This window comes from Pongo pygmaeus, chromosome 3, assembly GCF_028885625.2.
Source record: "Pongo pygmaeus isolate AG05252 chromosome 3, NHGRI_mPonPyg2-v2.0_pri, whole genome shotgun sequence".
NCBI lineage: Eukaryota > Metazoa > Chordata > Mammalia > Primates > Hominidae > Pongo > Pongo pygmaeus.
Window position 1 is genome coordinate 12,645,644 of NC_072376.2, and position 9,898 is coordinate 12,655,541.

General features: G+C 41.8%; 1 pseudogene; it reads right to left on the minus strand.

Moving 5' to 3' along the window:
- Positions 1-254: 254 nt before the first annotated feature.
- LOC129035678 (large ribosomal subunit protein eL32-like) lies at positions 255-957 on the minus strand (annotated as a pseudogene).
- Between the last annotated feature and the right edge of the window lie 8,941 nt (positions 958-9,898).

The following is a 9,898-nucleotide window of genomic DNA, read 5'->3' on the forward strand; positions in this document are numbered from 1 at the left end:
TCTTTTTTAACCATCAGAACTCACTTATTTTTATTTACTTTTTGGCATGAAATAATTTCCTATATCCTCTTTTTAACTCACTTCTAATAAGATAACACATCTATTTTTCTCATTCTGAATTCTGGATGATTTTATTGTTGAGGGAAGACAGTAGATATTGCATATCTACTTTCTTTTTTCTATTGTGTGTGTGTGTGTGTGTGTGTGTGTGTGTTTACAGTTTTATTTAAACACAAAACATGCACATGAGCTGCCTACTCATTTTCTTCACTGCAGAGCCTGGCATTGGGGTTGGTGACTCTGATGGCCAGCTGGGTGGCCCTTTCCATGATGGCTTTGAGGTTCAGTTAAATGTAGCCTCATCTTAATAATATCAATGAAATCACATATTTGATGTGATGGTTATATTTTTTTTCCTAATAGACTTTAAAATAAATATAACTATGAAAACTTAAAATGTTCATGCTTGTGTCACATATAAGCTTGTATCTCCCTAGTGGGACCTGCAACACACATTGAGAAAGACTGATAGTTCATTGGATTCTAGGCTTGTTTTTTATCAGTGGAGATACTTTAGAATTTTAATGGACCCCAATCTGTCCAATAGATAACTGCTCCAAAGAAAGCTGGCCAGGGTGGCTTGGAGGAAACATTGTGAGCAATCTCAGCACAGTAAGATTTGTTGCACATCAGCAGCACTTCCTGCTCCTTGACCTTGTGGACCAGGAACTTCTGGAAGCCACTGGGCAGCATATGCTTTGTTTTTTTGTTGCTCCCATAAGCAATGTTGGGCATCAAGATCTGGAGCTTGAACCTTCTATGAACCCTGTTGTCAATACCTCTGGGTTTCTGCCAGTCACGCTTAAGTTTGACATATCAGTCTGACCAGTGCCCGATGAATTTCTTGGTTCTGTTTTTGACTATTTTGGGCTTCACAAGGGGTATGAAGGTGGCCATGATGCTGAGGAGGAGATGGCTGCCGCCTCCATAGGCAGTGCCAAAGAAGAGAGAACATATCTACTTTCTTAATGTTGGACTTGCACTGGGTGTCCATAGTTGATGAAGTGTGGCGTGCCATGGTGGACAGACATTGGGCATCTGGGGCAGACAAACCTGGATTTAAACTTGGCTTAACCATCTGTCATCTGTGGACAGGCATTTCTTATTTAAATAAGCTTGATTTTTTTATTTCTTAAGAAGAATTATGCTTTTTTCCCCCCACAGATTTTTTTTTTTTTTTTTTTTTTTTTTGAGACGCAATCTCTCTCTGTTGCCCAGGCTGGAGGGCAGTGGTGCGATCTCAGCTCACTACAAGCTCCACCTCCCAAGTTCATGCCATTCTCCTGCCTTAGCCTCCTGAGTAGCTGGGACTACAGGCGCCCGCCACTATGCCTGCCTAATTTTTTTTTGTATTTTTAGTAGAGACAGGGTTTCACCATGTTAGCCAGGATGGTCTCGATCTCCTGACCTTGTGATCTGCCTGCCTCGGCCTCCCAAAGTGCTGGGATTACAGGCATGAGCCCCCACAGAATTTTTTGTGTGTGGATTTAAGAGACAACATGTAAAAAAATCTCCAGCTTCAGTGTGTTGAGTTTAGATGTGAAATAAATATCAGCTCTTTTTTCATTTCTCACAAGCTTGACAAGTGCTTGTACCAGATACTACAGCCAAAGCGAAGATGAATATGACATAGGTCAGGATGGCAAATAAGTTTTCTTTCATGCCCAGCTCTTATGAAGTGGTGCAGCCTCAGGGAGTACTGTGTTGAGATGGATTTTAAGGGTCAGCAGGGAAGAGTGACATAGTGGATTAGCCATATCCTTCAAGGCTCAGGAGGGGGCATTGAGGAACACAAATGTCATAAATTTGTCATCACTGACACAGCTTTGTTTTGGGAAGTCAGAGCTAATGGAGTGTGAAATTTGTCTAGAAGAAACAAATAGCTATTGAAAATAAGGAGAGTGGTAGACACTTTTACACGCGTTATGTCTACACGTGTTATGTCTTGAATGCACTCAGCAAACTGGAGAGGAATGAATTACTCTTTGCAGAACAGTGCTCCAGATGGCCTTGGACCGACCCAGTTTTTACTCCTTTTCCACTTGTAGTTCTCAAGAATAACTGTAGAATGTGCCAGGAATGTAGCATCTGAGATAAAGGAGGAGATGGCTGGAACAGCCTGAGTTCTGTTCCAGTCCTGCCCTGACTTCCTAAAGAAAAAGGGTGTCCTCCGCATGTTCTCACTTGTAAGTGGGAGTTGGAGTTGAACAATGAGAACACATGGACACAGGGAGGAGAACATCACACACCGGGGCCTGTTGGGGGTAGGAGACTAGGGGAGGGATAGCATTAGGAGAAATACCTAATGTAAACGATGGGTTGATGGGTACAGCAAACCACCATGGCACATGTATACCTATGTAACAAACCTGCATGTTCTGTACATGTACCCCAGAACTTAAAAGTATAAAAACAAAAGAGAAAGAAACAGGGTGTTCTTCAGTGCCTTAGCCCAGCGTGTCATGTGACCATAGGGAATACAACCCAGGGTGGGCTGCTTTCTCTGGTTCCTTAGCTGCGGTGCAACGAGAGCACAGGCAGACGAAGCATCATCTGCCTTAGGAAGCTTTTCTGAGCCTTGGGGGCCCGCTTACAGTGAATCCCAGGCTTCTGTTATCCTTGCTGCCTATCTATAAATAATAAATCTGCTTCATGTAACTTGTGTGAGAATGTGTTCTATCTCACTGCACCCAGACAAGTTGGCAACCAGTGCATAGTGATCTGCTTCCCATTATTCTCATGCTGTATGAAAGAAAATGGAATCATAGACAAGGTAAGTCATTTTCTCAAGATCTTACGAAGTAAGAAGTGGTAAGAAGAACCTGAGATTTGGACCCAGATGCCTGATTCCAGAAGCCTTTTTTTTGTGACTATTTAAACTCGGGTGTTCAAATGGAGTCTTTAAAAAACAAAACAAACAAAAAAAAAAACTGAGGTAAAATGTAGGTACTTTAAGATGTGTCCAAGTGCACTAATCTTAACTCAGCTTGATGAACTGTTTTTTTTTTTTTTTTTTTTTTTTTTTTTTTGAGATGGAGTTTTGCTCTTATTGCCCAGGCTGGAGTGCAATGGCATGATCTTGGCTCACTGCAACCTCTGCCTCCTGGGTTCAAGCAATTCTCCTGCCTCTACCTGCTGAGTAGCTGAGACTACAGGCCTGCACCACTACACCCAGCTAATTTTTTGTATTTTTAGTAGAGATGGAGTTTCACTATGTTGGCCAGGCTGGTCTTGAACTCCTGACCTCAGATAATCTACCCACCTTGGCCTCCTAAAGTACTGGGATTACAGATGCGAGCCACTATGCCCAGTCTAGCTTGATGAATATTTAATTAGTTGTATATACTGGTGTAACCATCACTCACACCATGACATAGAACTTTCTTACCTTTCCAGAAGCTTCTCCTGGGTACCTTCCTGGTCAAAAGTGTCTCCAGGAGGTGTGCTACTACTCTGATACTTACCACCATCAATTAATTTTGACTGTTCTTCAATTTCATATAAGTGGAATTATATAGTATTTTTACTTTTGTGTCTGTTTTCTTTGTCAAAATAATGTCTATGAGATTCATCCATGTTGTCATGTTAGTAGTTTTTTTCAAAAATTACTTTGTAATACTCCATTTTATGAATATGCCATGATTTATTTATCCATTCTCCTCTCGAGTGACATTTGGGTTGTGCAGTTTTTGGTTATTATGAAAAAAGCTTCTATGAACTTGCTTGTAATGTCTTTGGGTGGGCATGTGACCTCATTTCTCTTTAGTATATACCTAGTAGTGAAATTGCTATAGTTTAGGTGAATATTTAACTTTAGTAGATATAAGCTGCTATGGTCTAAATGTTGTCCTACTGAAATTCATATATTGAAACTTAATCATCAGTGTGATAGTATTAAGAGGTGGGGCCTTTTTAAGGTAGTGACATTATAAGGGTGGAGCCCTCACAAATGGGTTTAATGCCCTTAGTAAAGGGATTTGAGGGAGTTCTTTGGCCCATTCCACTGTGTGAGGGCACATAGGAGGTGCCATCTATAAGGAACGGGCCCTCACCAGACACCAAATCTGCTGGTGCGTTATTTGGATCTCTCAGCCTCCAGAGCTAGGAGCAATACATTTCTGTTGTTATAAATTAACAAATCTATGTTATTTTGTTATAACACCAGCAAGAGACTAAGACATAGACATTTGCTTTTTACAGGGAATGCTTCACAAGTTCAGAGACTCAGGTCCTCTTATTCTCTGCTGTGTCCCCAGAATCCACAGCAGTACCTGGCTCAAAGTCAGTGCTAATAAGTCATTCTTGAGTAAATTAATATATCTGTATCTTTGGCATCCTCGTTCTTGGCTTTGTATTAGGGCTATTGTTTCAGTGAAACAGGAGAAAGGTCAGAACCTCTCTCCCTGCATCCAGAAGTGAATAGAGAAGTCAGAACCTCTCTCCCTGCATCCAGAATTCCTCTTTTGAAACAAGTATCTTATAATACCTCCTTAAATATCTTGAAGTGAAGTTCACAGATAATACAACCCGTTTACACATGTATTTTATTTTTAATCAATATGGTATCCTAACCATTCTACAAAGGAAAACTCTAAAGAAAATAATTTATAATAAGGTAATGAGTGTTTCAACATACAAATAACTGGGGAATACTACACTCAAAGTCCTCATGAAATACACAGACATTTGTGACTATATCCATAATCAGTACAAATGCCAAGTGAGAGGTGATGTTCTGCTAATGCATATCATGTTTTGCACTGTTGTTGGTGATATGATTTACCAAATAGTGACCAACTCCTGGTAAAATTTATCATAAAATGAAGTCCAATCTTTCTTCAATTGACTCTGGAAAATTCATTGGATATTAAAATGGTATAAGAATGTTTTGTTTTTAGATGTAAAATGGAGCAAGGTTCTAGGTTCACATAACTTTTTCAACTACACAAATATCTTGTGGGATATGTAGGGCATTTACTCACCTTGGTCCTCAACCATGAAATACCATTGAGTGCCCTCTCATCATAGCACCAACTATCCCCACACTTTTCCAAAATATCCTTGGGTGTGGTGCCACCCCTACAAAAACCCTGATTTTAACTCAGCTCTCTCATTTTACAAATGAAGGAATCATCCGTTTGGGGAGGGAAGAATTACTCTCTGGAAAACATAGGGATTTAAACATAAAGTCTGGACCAGGACCACAGACTTCTGACTCATTAGGCTAAATCCCAATTGTATCCACCATAGCAATTGAAGCTGAGGATTAGAGTCAAGTAGGCTTGGGATCAAATCCTGGCTCTGACCTTGGGAAAACTGCTTCATCTTTTCGAGCCTCTGTTTCATCATTTGCATAAATGAGATTAAAAATAGCATTTACCTTAAAGAATTGTTATGAGGACTAAGAGAGGTTATGACTTTGAATTCCTGGCACATAGTGAATTCTTAATTAATGGTAGCAATTATCATACTGCTTATTCCCCCCTTTAAAGCTCATTCATTTAAGTGCCAACAGAAATTGTCATATCCTAGAGAACATCTATACTGGAACTTTTTTCTCTGTAGAGAAACACTTGTTTATCATTTGTTTCCAATACGTCAAATCATTCCTTTTCAGGACAAGGCCTCCTTCTAATCTCCCCATTTTCCTCCAAGATGTCCTGGGCCACATTTAAGGGAAAAATGTCTTGAGCAGAGTAGCTTGGAGCATTTTCATACCTTGACTCTTACTTAAAGAAAGGAAGAAGAAACTTTGGGGCTTTGATTTGGTTTGAAAAGGAGGAAGGGAGGTGATGTCGAGCACTTATTTTGAGCACTTATTTTGTACCAAGTGCATTGCAGGTGGTCTATTTTGTTTCATTCTCTCAAGAATAGTCCCTGTGAGGTGGACTGTTTATTATCACCTCCATCTTACAGATGAGAAAGTGGGGTCTCTAAGCTGATAAGACCCTTTCTTGGGGTCATACAGAGCCAAGATTAAAATATAAACAAAAAATAAAATTCTAGAGCCCCTCCAAGCATCTGAATGGACCCCTTCTTGGCCAAGGCACTCCAAAGTTAACCTGAAAAGCTGGTTCAGGCCATGATGGGACGGGGGCGTCAGACATGTCTTGTTATACCCTCCTCTCTTTAGGAATTCAGGAAAAGTGACCAGCATTTAACATCAACACAGACCTTAAGTCTGATAAGAAACATTTACATTCTATTCTCTCTGAAGCCTGCTACCTGAAGGCTTCATCTGCATGATAATACCTTGGTCTCCACAACTTCTTATTGTAACCCGGACATGTCTTTCTAGAGATAATAACTCAACCAATTGACAAATCAGACAAATTTTGAATCTACCTACAACTGGAAGCAGACCCCACCCCTTTCCCTTTTCTGGACTGAAACAATGTATATTTTAAATGTATTTGATTGAAGTCTCATGTCTCCCTAAAATGTATAAATCTAGGTGAAGCCCCAACCACCTTGGGGTCATGTTCTCGGGATCTCCTGTAGGCTATGTCACGGGCCATTGGTGACTCATATTTGGCTCAGAATAAATCTCTTTAAATATTTTAGAGTCTGACTCTTTTTTGTCAACAAAAATCAGATCTGATAGACATTGCTGTGATTTGGGTTCTTTCAAAAGAAGATCCTGAGACAAGGGTTTGAGTGCAAGTGGGACTTTGGGAGGTGTATTTATCTTTTAAAAAAATTTTTTTTTGTGCCTCTCAGCTCTGAATGGACCCTTTATTAATTAATGCTCTGGGACTAACAAAGGCGTGCCTTTCAGTCTGTCTCCTTTAAGTGCGCGCGATGCTAGGCTTCCTCAGTAGAGGGCGCTAGAGGACACCGCAGCTGGAGGAGGGTTCTTTCCGGTTGTGCGGGGAACGTGGCTCAGTAGTTTGGGTGGGCGAGGACAGCGGGTGGAACTGGTCCTTCTGTGACTTTGCAGCCCCGGCTTGGTGATAATTTTTGTGCAGGCTTTTTGACATGGAAAGCAGAGCCCCCCAGCACAGAATGAGCGCTCCGAAGGGCCCCTGCCCTTACCGGTGCCCAGATTACCCTCCCTTTCCCTGCTTGCTGCACTTGGGTCCGGGACTCAGCCTCCCTTTGCAAGCTTCTTCTCGGCCTGTGTGCAGCTGCACTTAGCTGGCAGGGTCACGCGTTGAGTAGCCGCTCCTCTCCTTCTGCAGCCTCCTGCAGCCCCCGCCAGCTCCCGGGCTCCATCCCTCACCAGCTCCCGGGCTCCATCCCTCACCATCAGTTGCTGACTGGCGCCCCCTGCGTGCACAACGGAGGCTGGCTGCACTCTGGAGGTTCCCAGGAATTCCAGGCCGGCTCCAGCCTGGCCAAAGCAGCTAACTTCTCTGCTGTCTCGTGGGCTGAACCTCACCGTTTCCCAAGAGGTCTGAATCCCTCTCAAGTTCGTCTTTTTCTAAGTTCTCCCTCTCAGCTCTAGGGTGCTTTGTAGAGTTTCCTTATATCTATACTCTTCATTGCAGTTAATGACTGTGTTACACTTGTCCTGTTGAACTTACTGTGTAGTTTCTGTCTCTTGACTGGATCAAGGCTCTCACAGGAGTCAATCCCAGAAAATGATGAGAGAGTAGGGAAGAGAGAAAAGCCAATAAACAGTATGTTAATGAGTGGGTCCCACCTGGGGCTCAGTCGCACTGGTGTCCCTCTGAGAGTATGGGCACCACACACTTTGGCATTGCCCCAGCAAGGCAAGGGGCAAGCAAGGGAGCTGGGTGTTTATCCCCCAAGTCATTTCTTGAGGCTTGCTCTTGGGAATGGTAGCTCCCTGGAACTTCTGTCCTGCCTGCATATCTGGACTGTGCAGGGGATACTTCTGTGGCCAGAAAAAGCCCTTGGGCAGAGAGAAGCAGGTTCTTGATGCTCAGATGTCTGCGTGCTTGAGAGCTGACCACTGCAGCTGCAGGTGACCTCTGGGGTGGGCCAAGGGGATGTAGGTGGGCAGTGATACATCTGCTACAGACATGTTGCAGGATGCGGGGCAGCAGAAGGAAACTGATCAGCTGGATGCCAATGAATGGCCCAGACTGATTCAAGGGTAAATTTGCTGGAAGAAGTCCACTGCAGAAGATCAGATGCTTTCCTGTCTGGTGTAATTTAATTGTATAGTTAGTGTTTGCTATGGATAATTGGATTTTTCTTTGACCTTCACAATCTTGCTGGCTCTCTATCCACACTGGAAGACACTTTTCTAACTCTCTCAAATGCAATAAGACTAACCTGGCTTCCATCAGGAACTCGTGGGCTTGCCATTTCCAGGAGGTGCCGATGGCTGTGGTATCCAACCAGCAAACGGCAGTGGTGTTTGTATTTTCTATTTTGCCCTTTACAAGAACATTTCAGCTGAAGCAAAAGGCTTTTTCCTTTACCCTGGGTTTCTTAATAGAAATCTTGGTGGCATTAAGCACTTTTAATTCTGAGCACTAGCCTGTAAAGTTCAAAGCTCTGTTCTGCTCTTGAACACAGCGAATACCAAGGTGAGAGATTCTAATCACAAGGAATACCAGAAAAAAATATAGGCAGGAGACAAGTTTATTACGAAGGGTTGTGAACAGTATTTGTGATTAATGTGGACCGAAAAAGGTTACTTCTACATTAAAATCATTCACATTTGCAATAATTTGAACAATTTATCTGGTTTCCCCAAGTGGGGATGTGTTCTTTCCGCATATAACATGCTCAGTGAAGGAAGAACAAAGAAGGTTACGCTGCCCTGAAACATATCTTGGAGAGCTTTTCTGCCCTGGAAGGATCACCAAGTTATGTTGTTAAGTGACAAAAACAATATCCGGAAGAGTGTCAAATAGCTAATTATTGTGTAAGAAGGAAAAAAAGACTACATTGGTCACATTTACTTATATTTATATGAAAAGCTAATAAAAGTAGCCACGTATATGTAACGTAGTCAGAAACAAGACTTTTCAATTGTAACTTTTATATCATTTTAATTTAAAAGTTACGCTGATATATTTCCTGTTAAAGAAACAAATAACAACATGCCCAGTGGAAAGCATCATCATTGTAATAATGTCCTAAGATCATTTTTTATGACCTTTGAAGGTAACTTAGGATAGGAAAATGCATTCCATAAAATTCAGCTACCTGCACATAGTGAATCCTTTGCAAACCCTCGGAATAGGGTGAGGGTTTTTATATGACCATGGAATTTTTTTTTTTTTTACATCTTTGCTGCTATTCGCCATCCAGGCAGCAGGGGGAGGTGTTTCTCTGTTTTTCTTTGCGCCGCCCACGCCTTCTTCCCAACTTCATATGCAAAACTGACCAAGAATTCTCTAATTCAAATCTATGCACGAAAGGCACCACATTTTCTAGATTCATGTTGTTACTCTCTCATATCCCAAATCTGGGAGACTTGGAGCTTCCAGCAGGCTGCTAATGATTATTCAAAAGGGGCTGATTGTTGGATTTGCTGGTGTAAAGTTTGTCTTCCCTCTTCTCTGTGCCCCTCCTTGTCACTCCACTCAGCCTTTATACATCACTTGCCATAATCGAGTCATAGAAAACGAAACTTACATTATGGAAATTCACAGCCTTTTTTTTTTTTCCACTTTGTAGATGAGACTCACAATTTAGAAGGCAAAACAAACAACCAACCAAACAAATAAAAAGGGGATTAATTTTGGACCTTCATGAATGGTGCCAAAGTAAAAACAAACAAACAAAAGGTAAAAGAGGAAGGGACTGTTAGATGAATGTTTATCTCGGTGCCTGGTGCCATACTTGCCTTACACACTCACAACGCAAGGAAGGGTGTGTCACTAGAGCCATTTTGCTAAGGAGGAGATTAAAGCTC